This window comes from Mustela lutreola, chromosome 16, assembly GCF_030435805.1.
Source record: "Mustela lutreola isolate mMusLut2 chromosome 16, mMusLut2.pri, whole genome shotgun sequence".
Taxonomy (NCBI): domain Eukaryota; kingdom Metazoa; phylum Chordata; class Mammalia; order Carnivora; family Mustelidae; genus Mustela; species Mustela lutreola.
This window is the reverse complement of record NC_081305.1, coordinates 26,442,863-26,460,538: the sequence shown is the minus strand read 5'-3', so window position 1 is coordinate 26,460,538 and position 17,676 is coordinate 26,442,863. Positions and strand designations below refer to the sequence as shown.

The following is a 17,676-nucleotide window of genomic DNA, read 5'->3' as shown; positions in this document are numbered from 1 at the left end:
CTGCTTCCTGTGGCTTGGACCCCGGGGCACAGCTGAGGCTGCAGTGGCTACCAGCTGGCCTGGCCCCAGAGGATGAATTTTGGAGAAACCAAGGCTAAGAGGCGACAACTTGCTCAGGGACATTGCACGTCAGGGGCTCCACGTCCTTTCTGGATAACTCACTTCCGCACCATTGTTTCCTGGCCCCTCCAGCCGTGGCAGGGAGCGAGTGCCCACTGTGGCCGTGGGAGGGAACCGTGGGCCAGACACGGGCCGAGTGCCCACAGTGCCCGCCTGCTGCTGATTGCTTGGAGGCCACAACACTGGCTTCCTGGCAACTCGGGGGGCCTCCCTGACCCTCACTGTTAGCTTTATTGCCTTTCTCCCTGTGGCTTGTATCCAGCAGGCAGGTGAGGGGTACCTCTCTCTCGCAGCAGACCCCTGGCCTCCTAGACCGCCTAAAAGGCTTCCATTCATGTGGCCTCGGGGGACTTTGCAGGTTCCTTTTCCAGAATGCAGATCCTTTCAGGAAGAGAAGGGGTCTACAGCACCGGGCCCCATGCCAGGGGTCTGGGGATGCTGGATTCAAGAGTGGTCAGGAGCGCTGTGTGGAGCCAGACCTCCTGGGCCTCCATCCCAGCCCTGCCGCTTCCCTGCTGGGTGGCCTTGGGCAAGTGAATTCCCTTCTCTGAGCTGTATTTCTCCACCTTGTGCTCTCCCCTCTTCATCACCACATTCACAGCGAATATTTATTGAGGGTTCATCAAGTGCCGGGCACTGGCCCTGGCCAGAGCAACATTCTTCCCTGACTGCTGTCTGGTGAGGTGCAACACCGGTGGTGCTACGGTGTTGATGGGAGGGAAGGTTCTGGAATGCTGTAAATGGTCAGTATATGTAATCATCATCATCATTATTATTGCTGTCATCCCTTACCCTCATTATACTGTGAAATTCCTATGGCACCTATGACTTGGGAGTTGGGTGGGGATGAGGGAAGATGAGGAGCTCTAGGCCGGCAGGGCAGGCCATGAGCCATCCGGAGCTTCCTGACTCTCGGGGTGGTTATGAACCTAAGAAGTGGGAGCAAGCCGCTGAGAGGCTGGTGGCCAGAAGGGATGAGCCCGTTCCCCAATTTTTCTTTTTGGGCTTTTGGAAACCACCAGGAATATTTCTTTACCTGGGCCTCAGTTTCCCCGTTGGCCCAGCAGATGTACCCCTGGGGTCTCAGAATCTGGAATGGGAGTATTGGAATATTGAAACTTGGGGAGCATTGGGATATGTCCCTTTGCTATGACAACTGGGGATCAAGGAGGGCTCGAGGTCAGGTGGCCTGACTGACCACTTGCCAAGCCACCTGACACCCCTGCCCTCCCCCAAGTGCTTTCCGCTCTGCCGGTCAGTGCTGGCTTCTGTCGGCTGCCAAGGAGGCTGGAGTCTCTGGACTCTCCTTCAGGAAGGGGCAGTTGTCGCCTGCGCCTTGGAGGGGGGGAGCACAGTATCTGAGGGGCCGGTTGCCATGGCAACCCTGGCTTCTCTGCGGGAACTTTGGGGGGAAGAGCCCCAGGGGGTGGGGGAAGCGACAGATGGAGGGCGGGGAGGCAAAGTTATCTGCAGCGGGGCTGTCTGTCCACGCTGGGCACCTGTCTGCCTGGATGGGTGGTGAGGATGAGGTGCCCCCTTGCCCAGCGCTGAGTCACGGGCATCCCCCAGGGTCACGGCCAGAGCTCTCTCGGCCCTGCCCCCTCCCGCCTCCCTCGAGAAATCTGTGACTCACTATATGGTCCCGTCATCCAAGCCAAGCTAGGGAAGAGGGAGGAGCCCGACTGGGGCAGGAGGGGGGCATCCCCCCCCCCCCGCAAACACCACCTCCGCGGCTCCCTGCTCGCCTTGCTCTGCCGCAAGAGAGGAGCCAGGAACCTCCCACGCTCACCAGCTCGCCCACTGGGGGCAGCCGGACCCTGGCGGATGGGTTAAGCGTGAAAGGCGTTCCTGCTGCCTGTCTCCACACAGGACCTGCCATCAGCACCGGGTACCAGATCAAGGGTGTGACAGCGGGAAGGAGGAGGGATGCGGTGTGTGGGGCGGAGGGCAGGGTGGTGGTGTAACAGGGAATTGGGAGGTCTCTTGGTGGCAGCCAGCCCAGATGAACTCTGCTGTGAGCGGTCTGCAGGGTTGGCCGGGATGGGCAGGGAGGTGTCTCAGAAGGGGACGGGGCCCCACAGGATGAAATCTCTTGGGGCCTCTTGTTATTTGTTAGCTAGGGAAACTGAGGCTCAGGGTGGTACAGTCACTAGGTCCAGCAAGCTATGGTCTGCTCTCTGGTCTGTGAGATAAGTCCCCACTCCTGCTCCCACTGCAGATAGGGGAACTGAGGCTCCCAGGTCATGTCTCAAGTCTAGGGATAAAGGTCCAGGGTGCAGCCTCGGGGAGAAAAGGCTTTGTCCACAGGTGCCCAGGGCGGGGTCCAGGGGTGTCCAAGTGAACCAGGGGCAGTCTGACTCCTCACCACACAGGCCACAGTGGCCCCGGCCATGGGGTCTGAGAGAGGGTCTCGGGAAGTAGGGGAAGGTAGATGGGGAAGCAGACTTTGCGGCTGGAGCCTCCGACCCGCAAACCACCAGACCCTGGCGCTCCCATGTGTGTGGCACTGATAGGAATTCCTCCCCAGGCACCCGCAGCACCTGCCCTGTAACAGCGGCTGGGGGCAGGGGGCGCGGTGGGGTGGGCGGGGTGGGGATCTACTGGTTCCCATTCCCTCCTCTTCCCCAACCAACCTCCTTCCTGCCGGGCTGAGCTGGGGTCTTTCGTGGCCCCACGGGAGGGACTGGAGCTCATTTTACTGAGGAGGGTTGGGGGTGCTTATATTCAGATAGGAACCTCTCACCCCTTCACCCCAACTCCCATCCTGCCTGGTAGGGTGGGTCGGAAGAGTCTTTGTGGCTCCAGAGCACCAAAGAAGTTACTCATGCAAGCTTTTATTGAGTGCCTACTGTGTACCTGGTATCCTGGGGGTGGGGGCAATGAATGAGACAGTTAAGGCGTCTGGAACTCATGGGTGACCCGAACTCAGGGCCAAGCCCCCGTGCCCTTCCTGTGGGCACCTTGATGGCAGAGGGGCTTTCTTGGGGCTGGAGACTGAGGGGGAAAAAGCCTTCCCTGTCAGTGAGAGCCACCAGCTGCTGAGTTGGTTCCCCAGAGCCCAGGCCAGGGTCCCATGGAGACTTCCTTGACAGTGTCTAGAGATTGGACTGCTTTGGGGGCCAGACCTAATCCCCTTTGTGGCAGGGACCTGGGGGATCTGGGATACAGATCCTCCTCAGTCATAGCACCTTGCCTTGTCTCTTTCTCTCTGGGTCTCAGTTGTCCCAGCTGCTGAATGGGTATGTAGAGGTGATGATAGCTTGCTCTGCCTGTGGTCCTGGGGCTCAGCTTCAAGGGTGTCCGCGTGTGAAGGACACCAGTCCGGGCACGGTCTGTGGGGGAGAGGCTGTGCTAGGCAGCCTGCGTGCACTGCAGGTGCTGGCTTCGGTGTCCTGGGCCCCTGGACAGGGGCTGGTCAGCCTGGCTCGTCAGGGACACAGATAAACGAGATGGTGAGGGTCTGGGATTGAGGAGTGCAGAATATTGCTCGCAGCGGGGTAGAGAGCTTTCTGAGCTGGGAGCAGGACCCGGCTGGGCTTGGAGACCTGGGGGGAGGGGTAAAGGGGTTGACTGAAGTGCATATATGAGTTTGGGGTGGGAGGCGTTTTGGGCAGAGACCATTGCATGGAAAAGGCTGGGGACGATGGTTGCTGGGAGATGGAGCAGGTGATGGCACAGGAGACCTGCCACGGGTCACTTTCTGGGGCCTGGAGTGCCAAGCCAGCAGGTCTCCCTGTGCACTGCAGGCGGGGGATGGCACTGTGACCAGCAGCCTGGTCAGATGGGTGCTGGCGGGGGCGGTGCTGGGTGCCCTGGCTATGACCCCAACAGGATGGGGAGGGTAAGGCTGTGAGGTGGGATGGCCTGGCTGCCCGAAGTCCAGGCTGTTGGGTCCACCGCTCACTTGTGCTTGGAAGGCAGCTTCCTGGCTGTGGGGACAGAGAGGGAGGGGGCCGCCAGCCGAAGGGAGAGCAGCTGAGAGAGGCAGAGTCTGTGTGCTGTGGCCATCACCTTCCTAGCAGGGCGGGTATGACAAAGACGGGAGGGGGAGGCAGGCAAGCCTTGAAGGGGGTCACGTGGACCATGCTCCGTGTTCTGGCTGAGCCAGGCCACAGGTCCCTTGGTCCTTAGCAGAGCTTCGAGCATGGGTGGGGGTAGGGGGTGGGGGGCAGGGGCGGGGCCCCTTCCAGGGATGCAGGCACAGGTGGGCTCCTGCAGGGCAGGGGTGAAGAGTCAGGGGCATGGCTGTAGGGGGAGGACATGGCACCCCCAGACCCTGCCTTCTGATTCCCAGCAGATGGGGGCGTCACGTGAGCAAACCCAGCAGTCAGGGAAGCAGGAGCCCAGGGACCAGGCAGATGGCAAGTGGGGAGTGGGGCCAGGCTGCCACAAAGGGGCCTCTCAGACCCCGGGGAGGGGCTGGCTGGGCCTCAAGGTCCCTGGGCTTACCCTCTACCGGTCAGGTCCTCAAGCCTCACTGGGAGATCCTTGAGGCACTCGGGGAGTCGCGCAGATTCTGGGGTCAGACCTGGGCTGCTGGGGAGAGGGGCTAATTGGGACACACAATTTCTGACCCCCACCGGGGTCAGAACAGGTGGGCCAAGGCACCCACCCGGGGCCCTTGAGGCCCCAAATTCTCCCTGGTTCCGGGGGGCTTGGCCTGAGCTAGAACATCATGGAGCTACTTCCTGGAGTCCCCGCTGGGCGCTGGGCTCTGTGCTTTGCACACACCTTTGTTCCTGCCAGGCTGGTGCTCCGACTGTCCCCTTGAGAGACGAGGACACTGAGGCACGGGAGTCTTACCCACGAGGAACTACTTGTCTTTGGGGCTCCAGAGTCTGCGATCTTGCCCACTGTGCTGCCCTGGCCTCCTCAGTTGGGACAGGGCTCCTGGGCCAGGCTGGGCTCTGCGCTGGGTGCCAGAGAGCCCAGCCCCGCCCCTGCCGAGCCAGCGCTCTGCTGTGGGACCCACAGAGAGACGGAGACCGGTCTGCCTGGGGAGAGTCCTGGCTTTATTCCTCTCTGGTGATGTGACCTGGGGCGTCTCCCTCAGGGTCCTCATCTGGAAAAAGTGGGTAACAACAGTGTCCCCACTGATGCGTGAAGGAGGGATTACTGGGCTTTTATCCTAAGATCTCCTCCATCGGACAGGAGGGGGCACTGAGGCCCAGGGACAACTAGCAACAACCCAGGCTTGGGGGTGGGGCTTCATCCTGCCTGCCCCTTGGGGAGAGCTGGGGCCCCCTGGGCTCTGGCAGGACCTGGTGGGAAGGTTGGTGGGCTGGGTGTTGGGTTCCTGAGCGGCCGCAGGCTCAGGCTCAGACAGTTTGTGGTGTGCGTGGCTGTTCCCAGGCAGGCAGAGATAAAGGCTGAGCCCCTGAGAAGGGGGCAGAGCTTCTAGGCATCAGTGGAATGGGCTCTAGGCTATAGGGAGGTGGCCTGGGGTGGAGGGCAGGGACCTTTCTGTGGGAGCCAGCCCTGTGCCCGGTCCTTGCAAGGCTGGCCAATCTGCAGCTAATGGCTCCAGCCCGGCTTCCCCCTAAAGGGGGCCGCTTCGATGAACTCCAGATAAGCAACAAGGAGAGACTCCCAAGCCGCTTCTCAGGTGTCTCTGCCCTGTCCTCAGGCTTCTGCCTTACACCTCCCAGAAGCCCCAGCCTTGTCTTTCAAGGCCCACAGGGGTAAGCAGGGGGCCACAGGGGCCCAAGGTTGTGACCTACCTGGACCTTAGTGTCCCTACGATACACAGAGCCAAGAGTCCCATCCCTGGGCAGGGTGGTTGCTGGGGTGGGTCTGGAGCCGCCCCCGGGGTGGGAAGCGTGTACTCAGCTCACTGAGCCGCTTTGAGAGGTCTTCCCTAAACCCGGGCAGAAGAGTTGTCTTCAAGGTCATGTGGTGGCCGAGTTGGAACTAGGTTCAAATCCTGGAAAAGCAACCTTGAATAAGCAGCTCAGTCTCTCAAAGCCTCATTACTTATGCTGTAAAATGGGGACGAAGACATCTCAGTTTCTAATCTCTCTCTGAGGCCTGTGGGGGATGAGCTGAGATGGCGGCCCCCCTGGAGCCCCCATGGGCGGTAGGACCCCACGTGGAGCTGTCCCAGAACTTCGCTCCTCCATCGCCCAGCTCAGCTGTGCCCCTGGGAGAGACAACCCAACATGGTGGCTCTGGGGCTGTCTGGTTCTGTCTCGGTTCCATCAACTGTGTGAACTTGGACAGGTGTATTGGCCTCTCTGTGCCTTGTTTCCCTCGTCTTTAAAATGAGGCTGATAATGGTCCCTTGAGAAGGTGAAGTGAGCCACTGTATTTTAAGTGCTGAGTGTCATGCTTGGCACACTGTAAGTGATATTGTGATTGCCACTGATCTGGGCCACCACCAAGATCTCAGGAAGCAACAGTGAGCTTATCCAGCCTTGTGCTCCCATGATGTCATTGGAAAGTCACCAGGCCCCCAGAGCCTGTGAGGGCCCTTGGACACTCCCATCCAATGGGATCTTGGTCTGCTGGCATGGTGTTCTTCAAGAATGGGACTCCCTCCTGCTCTGCTCTCTGACCCCAGGCCTGACCGCTTGGCCATTGTCCTGGGGCCTGAGTCCAAGTTGGGCCTGTTTCCTTGGGCAGCACTCTACGGCTATTCCTTTGCTGGGCTGTTTCCTTGGCTTTTTGGCCCCTCACCTGCACAGGTGGCAGGCCTCCTCTGGGTCCCTGGACAAGTATAGCTCTCGGTGGTGGTGGGGGGTGCTCTGTGGTTAGCTCCTTAGGCCTCTGACCCTGTGGCAGGGGGGACAACTGCCTAGACCCACCTGTCTTCATGGTGACAAATGTGAGGGCTGAACCCCAGGGGTTAGTGGGAGCAACTGAGTCATGTTTGGCCTGGTGCCCTCTGCCTACTGCTCCTCTGGCTGTGCCACCATCTGGCCAAGTGCCAAACCCTTGGGGAGACTCATAAACACCCACCCCTTCTGGTACATAGAGCTTCACTGCCTGTGAAGACCCTTATCCAGTCTTGAGTACTGCTGGCCCCTGGAGATTTGAATCCTTATCTACATTTCACAGATGGGGAAGTAGGTCTCACGTTCCCTAGACAGTCGATGGTAGTGAGGGTCTGAACACAGGCCTGGACACTTGCCCCTGGCACCACAGATGGCTGCTTCCACTTGAGGTAGTGAGCTTCCCATCCCTGCAAGTGTTTAAGTTCTGCAGGGAATTGTAGAGGGAACTGGAGCAGCAGGTGGGGTTCTTTACGGCTCCTTCCAGCCCCATGCTTTTCTGGCCCTGAGTGGGAGAGGTGCCCAAGTCCCACATCGTCCCCAGGCATGAAGTCCCTAAGTAGCCAGCCCACTGGCCATCCAGATGGCATGGGGGCAGGTGGCACTCCAGAGCCTTGCCTGTCACTGCCCAGACTCCCACCAGTAGCGCCATCCAGTGGCATCCTTGGGAGGCTCCCGCTGGCCTCCCAATCAGCTGGTGGACTGGGTGGAAGACAAACAGGGATGGGGCAGGAGTGAGTCTGGAGGGTGGAGGGAGGATCCAGAAGGGGACACGCCCACCCCAAGTCATCAGGGAGCTGATGCTGCCCCTTGTTCTCCCTATCCAATGGGCACGTTACCTGGGTAGGGGTGTTCCTGACCCCGTGGTGCTTCCCCCTCCCACACACCTGCATGTGACAGGGCCTCACGAGAGAGCTGTGGACAGCGGGCAGGCTCGGAAGGAGTCCTCACCCAGTTTCCTTAAAGCTGTATTTATCCTGCGTCTGTGGCCGCACCTGCCACCCTCTCTCGGGCTCTGCTACCTAGGCACACAGCCCAGATGAGATGGGTGGGGTCCTCTCTCCAGGCTGGGAGCCAGGGATTCCTAGGTCCTGGTGCCTGGCCAGGCATGGGGGTGGGGCAGGCCGGGGAGCAGTGCCCATCACTAGCTATTGTTGGGAGGACAGCCGGTGCTCCCGCGCAGAGACACTGCAGCAAGTGCTAGCGCATCCGGGGGTCCCCACCTCAGCTCCTGCTCTCGGATTCTGTCTCCCACAGAGCTGGGAGCCTCAGTAACTTCTGTCCAGGAAGGGTAGAAGTGTTCGCAGACCCCATGGGTGTAGGGATGAAGGGACCCAGCCCCTGTTCCTGGGCTGTGAGGTTTTGGGTGCAGCACAGCCTCGTGGAGCTGCGTATCCAATCCCCTAGAGTTAGTGACGTTTCTGTTCTGTGTCCTGGAGAGTCCCAGGCAGGGGGTCCATGCAGAGCAGAGGGTACAGTGCAGGCAAAGGAGTGTATGGAACTGGATTGGGGTCCAGTTACTAGCCGTGTAGCTGTGGGCAAACAGCTTCTCCCATGGCTGAGCCTCAGTTTTCTCAGCTGTGAAATGGGCACACTAGTGCCCCCCTTATAGAGTGGGCAGGCACACACATTATGGGACACTAGGTGCACTTCATAGGATCTGTGCTCCCACGTGGTTTCCTTCCCTGCTTCCCTGCTGCCTTGTAAGTCTCTGCATGCTGGCTGTTGGGATTTGCCCACCGCCAGGGTCCTAGACCCCAGGATCTTCCCTGGCCACAGAAAGGTACAGTTTCCCCTCCCTGCCCCACCTTGGGGGAGGCCACAGGAGTCCAGATGGAAGTTTAGCATTGGCCACCTTCATGGCAAATTCCTTCCTGGGTCCCTTCTTAGCCCTGGGCCATAGGAATAGGCTGTCAAGGGACCTGGGGTAGTAACTGCCTTTGAGTCCAGAAAAACCCAAGGTTCAGTGATCACATATTCAGATGGAATCTCAGACATCACCTAATCTAGCAACTTTGAAAGTCTGTTTGTGGTCTTAGTGATTTAGGAAAGGCTTGGGCTCCCAGGCTTCTTCACTGCAGGACTTTTCAGAGCCTTTACCAGGCAGCTGTGTATTGGAGGAAATGCAAGGCTGGCATTTTAGGTCCTATCCCTATTCTCAAGCTGTGCACAGTCTTGGGACTCCCTCTCTGATCAAGCACTTGGCAGAGATGTTTATGCCCCCGAGCCAGTGAGAGGCTGGGGAGTCAGGATGGCTTGATCCTGGAACCCCTGTCCCAGTGGCATTTTTGGAACAGAAGTATAGCATCAGGAATTGGCTCGGAGCCAGCCTGACCTGGCTTAGAATCCCAGCTCTGTCTCATTCATTCTTGTACTTAACCAGCAGTCATGCAGCATCTACTGTGGACCAAGGATAACACTAGTACAGGAGATTCAAGTGGTGAACCAGACAGTAAGTGTTGAGAAATGGAAAACAAGTAAGCAAACTGAAGGGGCATCTCAGACAGCGTTAAGTGCTGTAAAATTAAGAAGATAAGGTGGCGTGGAAGAGTGTGATGTTGGGGAGGATAATTTTGGCTGGGTAATCATGGATGGCTTCTTGGGGGAGGTGATACTCAAAATAAGGACTAAGAAGAAATGATTCAGGGAATGGGTCCAGGAAAGGATGTGCTATGTTGAAGGGCAAAGGCCCTGAGGTGTGTCTCAGGACAGAAAGAAGGCTAGTGTGCTGGAGTTGGTGAATGCCTGGTGGGTGGGGGAGGGCAGGGGCAGGTGGTGGTGGTGGGGTGTGAGGCTGCTAGCTTGTGATTTGGGCAGTCATGCTGCTTCCTGAGCCTCAGCTGTCTGATTGGTAAAATGAGCCTCATCATTTTTGTCCCACACTCCGCTCTGGTCCGCAGTGTCGTGAGCCTCGTCAATGTCTTTGGCAGACTTGGCTCTGGGCAGCCATGACCTATGAGCTATCCTAAGTATTTTTGTCATTCCCAGTGCTCTGCGACGTTGGGTGGGACCTGCGATGTTGTGCCTCTGTTTCTCTGAGAGTCCCTGCAGTTAGTGAGTACCACATGTGTGTAAAGGCCGGGGGTGCCCCATCTGTGCCTAGCTCCCCTGAACTTCAGCTCCCTGCCAGCTCTTTTTAAGCATAGAAGCTTCTGATTCAACAGTGCCTGCCTTCTCTGGCCCAGCAGGCCCTGGAATCCTTTCCGGGAGAAGGTTCCACTGAGAACAGCAACTCCTTTCTTTGCTTTCTTTTCCTCTTCCTCCGGGGGGCCAAAAATAGTGCCTGAATGGGACACAGCTCTGGGCTAGCAGCAAGACAATAGTTGCCTCCTGACTGAAGCCGCCCCGCTGGCTCTGGTCCACCGGTGGGGGTTGGGGATAGGAGGGGAGGTGTGCGGGTGCATGGGCACAGCATCACCCCCCCAGGCCCCAAGCCCTTGCTGCCTTTCCCATGGCCTCTGCCAGAAACCATCGCAAAGCCCCCTCCGGCCCCTTGAGTGTGATTGCCAAGGGGGTTCCCCGCTTGTTCTGGGAAAGTGTTCATAGCTGCTTGGCCGAGACCCTAGCCCGTTAGCCTCCTGAGCAGCGCCGCCCTGTCTCCTGGTCTGATGCTGGTCTGGAGCCGTAGGCCCAGACAGACACGTCTGCCCCTGCCCTGTCTGGCACATGGACGCCACCCCCTGTCTTCGATGCTCTTTCCTCTTGCACTAGGTGGCTGTGAAGGACTTTTTAGAGGTCAAAGTGATGTGCTGTCTTGGGAGGAAGTGAGCTCCCTGTCACTGGAGGCGATCAAATAAAGTTTGGATGTGCACTTGGTGGGGGCTGGGATTTGTCAAGCGTCAGATCCACATTTGGTCTTGATGTCTTCATGTCTCAGAAGAGATCTTGGTTAGAGGTTCCCATCCCTCCCTACCAGCTGGGTGGCCTTGAGCAAGTCACATCACTTCCCTGAGCCTCTGTTTGCTTATCTGGAAGATAGCTTCCACGGAGCTAACCTTGGAGAGTGGAGAGCGGTAGAAAGAGATCTCCAAAATGCCTAGGGTAGTACTGAGCACATAGAAGGGGTTTCAGAAGCTTTGACTGTGTTCTCTTCCCTTTTCCACCCTGGTACTCAGTGTGCAGCACAGAAAGGCGGGTTTGGCCCACTCTTGGCCCTCAGGGAACTCTCTGGAAGGAAGCCAGGAAGAACCCCCCAGCCCTAAGGATAACTCAGAAGGAAGATTCCTTGTGGGCTGTGGCAACCTAGAAGGCTTCTAGAGAAGTATGGTGCACGCTCAGCACTTGTGACAGCCGGTGATGAGGATTGGAGGGGTGTCCAGCCTGGGAAGAGGTCAAGGCCACAGCCTGGCAGCCTCCAGGGGCAAAAGCAGCTGCTAATAGGCATCTCTGGTCACAAGGGTGGCCCCCGCCGCGTCCCAAAAGGATTTGGTTTAAAGTCAACGTTGACAAACTCAAGCAGGTGTCCGGTGCTGCTCTCCGTGACCCGTCACCCTCCGCCCTCCACCCTGCGCTTCCTCCTGCCGGCTCCCTCCTGGTCCGGCCAGGGTTGGAGTCAGGAGACTTGGGTCCGGGACAAGTTAGGGCGCCTGTGCTCTGCTGGGTCGGAGCCGGGCAGTGACGTAGTCCCCTTCCTGCAGCTGCCAACGGTTGCCAGGGCAACGGTTGCCAGGGGTTGCTGTCACCTGCGCCCCTTCTCCCGGGCTGGTGGCTGGGGCTCGCAGCCCGCGCCTCTTCCGTGGCTGCCCGCTTTGTCTGAAGCTCCAGCGAGGGGGCAGGGGCTGGGGTGGCTCAGCTTCAAAGTTCTCCCCAGAAAACGATCCACCCGCCCAGCAGACTGCAGCCCTCTGCTCATTCGGTTCACGGTCCACTCGATGCCACAAAGGAGGAGCCCAGGTACAGTTTCCCCTCCTCCCTTCTCCCCTCCATCCCTCTCATTCCTGGTGCTGCCTCCCTGTTCCCCCACCCCCCCTTCCCTTTCCCCTTCCTGGTCCTCCCCTGCTGTGCCTCCCCTTCCCCTGCTCCTTCCCACCTTCCTCCCCTTCCCCCTCTCTTTCTTTTCTCCCTCCATCCCTCTCCCCCATCTCCCCTTTCTCCCCAGCACTGCTAGGGTAGCTGATGGATGGGGTGGGGGTGGAGCTAGGTGGGAGCAGGGACCCTCTGGAGGCCCAGAGGCTATGCACAGGGGGAGTCAGACAGCAGCCACAGGGAGGAAGTGGTTGGGGGTAAAGGCTCCACGCCACTCTCCTCAGCCACACTCTAGCTCTGGGCTGCCCCTTCAATGAACACAGATAAGCCATTGAGGGGTGTTGGGAGGCTGCATCCCCCGCATGGGGGGTCCCCTGGGCCCTCAGAGGAAGGGTGTTTGGAACCCCAAGGAGATACACCTGCAAACACCTTTCCTGCAAGTTTGAAAGAGAAGGCTTTCTAACAGTCAGGTAAGGTTAAGGGTAAACGGGCCACAGAACCAAGGGCCACAAAGCCAAGAGCATCTGTTCTGGAGCCAGGTCCTGGGGCAGCATCTCGTGCCCTCCCCTCGCTGACTGGGCAGTCCCTGGCAGGTAGAACCACCTTCCGGGGACTCAGTTTCCTTATTTGTTAAATGAGTATAATGGCACATGTCTCTTAAGGTTTGGGGGAGGATCACTGTGTTCCTTTGTGTCAAGAGCTTAGACTCCAGTCTTGCATTTTCCAAGAGCTTTAATCAATGTTAGCTGTGTTGCTGGAGCGGGTGAGCATACTGCTGGGGTGGGGGTGGGGGGTGCGAATAGTGATGGAGGACACTGTGGTGCTCAGTGAGCTGGTGGGATCCTGGTCGGGGCCTCCACTGCCCTTCCCAGGCCTCTAGCTTTCTTGGGGGAGGACACCTGGCCGTGTGTCCTGTGCACCTCTCAGCCAGGGATCTGGGACCCGGAGGAGGAAGAAAGAAAGGGAGGGCTCGTGGCTGGCCTTGGGAATATTAGGGTGCTATACTCCAAAGACAGGCGCCCTGCCAGGCCCAGAGTAGCTGATCTGCAGCCCCAGCAGGATGCTAACTGGGCGGACCTTGTAGGCCTGGCCTTGGGCAATGTGGGAACGCAGATGGGGAAGGAACACTGCAGCCAGCCAGCTGAGGTCTGCCTGTGGTTTGAGAGGGAAGAGAGTCTGGCCAGGAGGAGGAGATGGCCAAGCACCTTCTTTGTTCCTGGCTGCCACCTGGGCCATAAGCCCTGGTCTTCCCTGGAAGCATCCAGAGGCCCAGCCCATGGAGAAAACAGATGAGGACAGGGATCAGAGAGGGGATGGGCTGGCCAAAAGTTCCCGGGGCCACTTGGCTGCAGTTAGTTTTGGACCCAGCACACCTAGCGCCTACCACCCCCGCTCTGGGCATCTGCATTCTCTGGGCAGGTGCTGACTGGTGTGTGTCCTGGTGCTCTGGAGCCCAGCCTCAGCGGCCTCCTGAGGAGACGGCTGTGGGGAGGCTTCGGGGGGGCAGGCCCCACACTGTGCCAGGGGCATGGGGCTGGCACCCGGTTTCCCAAACTTGCTCCTGAAAAACCCTGGCGCCTGAGTCCGAACCCAGCCTCAGCCAGATCTGGGACCCTTTCTGATCTCTCTTTTTAGGTTCCGAGTCCCTGTAATCCATTCTTGAATTCTAAGAGGCTTTGATTCTCGGCTTCTAAAAGCTCTGGCATGCTCATATTGCCTCTTTCTCTTTCTCTGCCCTTCCCTCCCTCTCTCTCTCTCTCAATTCCAATCTTCTAAGTGTCCCAGCTGCTTGAGGAGAGGCTGAGGGCCCAGCTGGCTGTAGCGGACTTTAATGGAAGGGCCAGGCGGGGGACAGGGCTGGCAGTGCCCCTTTCCCCAAGAACTGCTGCAGCCCTCAGGAGGGAGGTGGGATGGGGCTGCACATACCCCAGGCTCCCCAGGGACCTCTCGCCTGGAAGTGTCAAGGATGATGATGAGTTGCCTGGGGGAACATCACAGTCTAAATGGCTCCCGAAGCCCATCTCCTGATAGCTAATGGCCTCTGAGGGAAAGGGAGGGGCTGGAGCCTGGGAGGGAGGGTGCTGACGGGTTTCTTATCTTGTGTGGCCAGCAAAGAGCTTGCTTCTCCTGTTGATAACAGGTGCCCATGCTAAAAAGGATGTGCCATCACAGTGGGCTGGGAAACTAAGCCCAACCAAGCTCTGTGGATTTTCTTTTTGCAGGACTTATCAGAGCCTTTGACATGCTAATACATAAGACCCAACAGGGCCTGCATTATTTCTCTAACTTGGGAACTATTACTTCTTGGAAAGTGCTTTGGCAAGTTAACCACATGATAAGGATGAGGAGACAGTCCCAGAGAAGGGATAGGACTTTGGAGACCACCATGACAAAAAAGCATGACTTTGAGGTTGGGTGGCCTTGGGTTTGAGTTCTGGCTTGGCTACTTGCTGTGTGATCTTGGGCCTCACCTAACCTCTCTGGACTTTAATTTCATTTTCTTTAAACTTTAAATTTTCAATTGGGTCATAATAGCCTTTGTTCCCTGGACTCACGGTAAGGACTGAGTGGTAGTTTGTGCAAAGTGCTTTGCTCCACACCAGCACAAACTGAGCACTTGCTAAATGGATTTAGCACTTGCTAAATCCCCTTCCTTGGATTCCAGGGTCTTTCCCACTGTGCTGGACAGACCCTGCCCCCTCCCCCACCTCCCCACCTTGTGGGGTCTGGCCAGGCACTGTGGGCTGGAGTGCAGAGGCCGCGGGATGGGGTGTGGAGGCCCGAGGCTCAGGGCATCGGAAACATCCTAAGGCTGACATCTCAGGGAGGAGGACCAGTGTGTGGAAAAGGCTTAGAGGCAGGAACATCCAAGCCCCGGCTCACGTCTGCTTGCGTAACTATACGTTGGCCTCTCTGAGGTCCCTTAAGTGAATGTTCTGGTGCTAGATAAAGCAGGCTTCAGGGTGGGCGGCTCTGGATAAGACTCTTGGGGAGTCTTATCCAACAGACCGTTTCCTCCCATCCTAGGAGACAGCTCTCTGCTTCCCCCCTTCCTCAGTCTTCCCACTGGGCACACGGAGGGAGTCGTTGCCCATGGACTTGGCCAGACCAGAACCGCGGGGAGGTGGGGCCACGCGGGCAGGGACGGCCCTCCAGCAGGTCGGGTGCAAGAATGTGAGACTCACCCCAGGCAGTGAGTGGGCACGGACTTGGCATCCGCCAGCCTCTGGGGGCAGACAGGCAGCTTAATTTTTATTCTCCTTTATTGTAGAAGAATTCCTGAAAACTGAAGTCACTCCGCTTCCCCCAGCCAGCCCAGAACACCCTGCTGGGGTGGGGGGGGAACCTCTAGTCGAGGTGGACACCTAGCCTGAGCTTGGCCACCCCACTGGAGAATGGGAGCAGAGGGAGGAGAGGGAGTGGGCACTGCCGAGGGTGGGGGGGTGTGCTGGTCTAGGATGGGGCATGGCCCTGGGTCCCACCCAGGTCTGATGTGGGTCCCTCCATTGATTTGTTGGAGAGCTGGTGTTTCTAAGTAAGGTTTAGTTTTCTCAAATAATTCAGAAAGTGCCAGCGGAGGGTCTTCTCAACCCCCTGCCTCACCCCCCACGGAGGAAGCACCTGCCGTCGCTGTGCTCTGTTCTGTTCTAACTGCCTTCCCGGGCTGCCCTTTGAGGTCTGAGCAGCCCTCTGTTCCTCCCCCGCAGAGCTAACCTGCCCCCATTCCCAGCCTTCTTCTGCTTTCCCCTTGCTCCCCTGCAGACCCGTACATGCATATGTGCACACACACCCACACTCACATGCGGGCTTACATTCTCATGGCTTTCCACTCACTCACTCCTTTCCTTGTCTCTGACCAGGGTCATGTCCTTCTTTCCTGAGCCCTCTGCCCCTGGGCTCAAGGAGGTAGCCTGCAGCTCCGTGTTGCCCCTGCCTCTGCTGCTGGAGAGCAGCCAGAGATGGAGGCTGGAGCAGGACACCTGAGCTGGGTCCTCTCCCTTCTGTCCCACCCTCGAGGAAGACAAGAATGAGGCTCACACCTGAGAACCCACTCTAGGGCTCCCTTTCCACCTCGGGAAGCCCCTTCCAGGTTGCTGGCACCTGGCTAAGCACCAAGCGACCCATTGAGGGGCTTGCGGTGTCCTTGCCAGGGTGGAGAGGCACCCCCAGCCCAGGCCATGCGATTCAGCAGCTGAGAGATCTGGACCTGGGTCCCCTCATCTCTGATGTTCTCTGGAAAACAAGGCTACTGTTATCCCAGGCTTGGAACCCCGTGGTTCCAAGCCCTAGGAGGGTCCATCAATGGGATGCTTGTTAAAGCCAGACTCTAAGCCCTGCCCCAAACCTGGTACCTCTGATCCTCAGGGTGCGGGGCTGGGGAATCTGCACTTTCGTGAGCTCCCTGGCTTGGTTCTGACCCACGGGCGAGTTTGGGCACCTCTGATATGAACTTCTAGAAGAGCAGTTGTGGTGGTAGGGCAGGTCTGGGCATCAGCCTACTAAGTATGTTGGAGAGGTGCCTGGTTGCAAAGGGTTAACTCCAAGCCAACCAGACCAGGTCCTGTCCACTCAACTTCCACCTCCGTTCTCAGAGGAAATGGATTTTCCAGGAGCCTGGACTGGGCCAGTGGTGACTCGTGGCTCGACACGGATGGCAGAGGAAGTGACTCAGGCCTCTGTGGGGAGAAAGTGAGCCACAGGTCCCCTGCCCAGTGCCCCCTCCCCGACCATGAGGATGGGCAGGGCTGGGTCTGACGGGAACCAGAGCTCCTTCTCCTGGGCCCAGCCAGTACTGGGGGTGGGTGGGAAGGGTGGGCTTAGGCAAGCCCTGGCCACCCTCTGCTCTGCCTGTGTCCTGGGAACCTTGGGATGGTGGCCCTCATTGTGTTAAGCTGGGCTGGACCGTTCTGTTCCCTGTGTGTGTTTACGGAAGGCCTGAAGTCAAGGGCAGCTGTTCCAGCAGGGGAGGGGGGAGGGGAATCTCCCTTGGGGGACTTGGTCCTCAGACCCTCTCTCCCAGACTGGAGTTGTCAGCACCTGCCAGTGGTCTTGGCTGCCCCCTCATTCTTAGCTCCTTTTCTTTGAGGGAACTCCCAAAGTTGGGGGGGGCATGCATGTCTAGGACCTCTGCCAGGGGTTCTCTAGGGCGAGATGCAGGTCTGTGTCTTGGCTCCTTCTGGGGTGATCTTGGATCGGCTAACCCTTCCTAGCCTCAGTTTCCTCAACCATAAAATGGCAAAGCAGTGAGACCAGCCTCACAGAGTGGCTCTGGGGATTTCACGTGATGCTTCTGCTGGGATCATTGGGGTGCTGCCGTTAGAGTCCCCCTCTCAACGGCTCCCTGGCCCTGGCCCAGTGCTGTGTGAGGTCTGATCTTGCCTGCGCGCTGATGGTTGGTTTTAAGGGTCTTAGATAGCGGAGGCCTGTCCTGTCCTCTGATAGTCTGCGGCTCAGAGACAAGGGACATGATTCTGCCCTTGCAGTCTGTGTCGAGGTCCACGTATGGGCCCCTGGCTCCTCGTTCTGGGGTTCAGCCTCCAGAGCACAGGACCCCTCCCTCCTTGGCTGAGCCACATGGGGGGTTCCCGGGGTGGTGCCCAGGGCATTCTGTAGCCCTGTTGGAGGTCCTGGGAGACTGTGGTCCCCATCAGGGATGCTGACTGCATCTGAGTTGGCTGTGTGGGGGGGTTGTGTGTATGGGGTTTGGGGGTGGCCTACCTTCCCTCCCCCCACCCCCAATCAGAGGCAGGGGATGGAGGAAAGGAAGAGGGTGCCACGAGAGTGGGCAGGGTTCTCTGAGGTGTGAAATGGGCTGGGAAGG

The 17,676-nt window shown here is 58.4% G+C and overlaps 1 protein-coding gene across 5 annotated transcripts in view; it reads left to right on the top strand.

The window, feature by feature from the left end:
- The window catches only part of ADGRG1 (adhesion G protein-coupled receptor G1), a 37,942-nt gene that overhangs the window by 5,620 nt on the left and 14,646 nt on the right, over nt 1-17,676 (top strand). Inside the window, exon 1 of one of the 5 annotated variants that reach the window (XM_059153232.1) lies at nt 1,840-2,008. The exons of 1 other annotated variant lie outside the window; for it this stretch is intronic. The gene's annotated coding sequence lies outside the window, so the exon portion shown is untranslated. Of the gene's footprint in view, nt 1-1,839; nt 2,023-11,597; nt 11,784-12,180; nt 12,326-17,676 lie in introns of those variants that run through there. 3 more of the 5 variants (XM_059153235.1, XM_059153233.1, XM_059153234.1) reach the window with 3 other exon arrangements.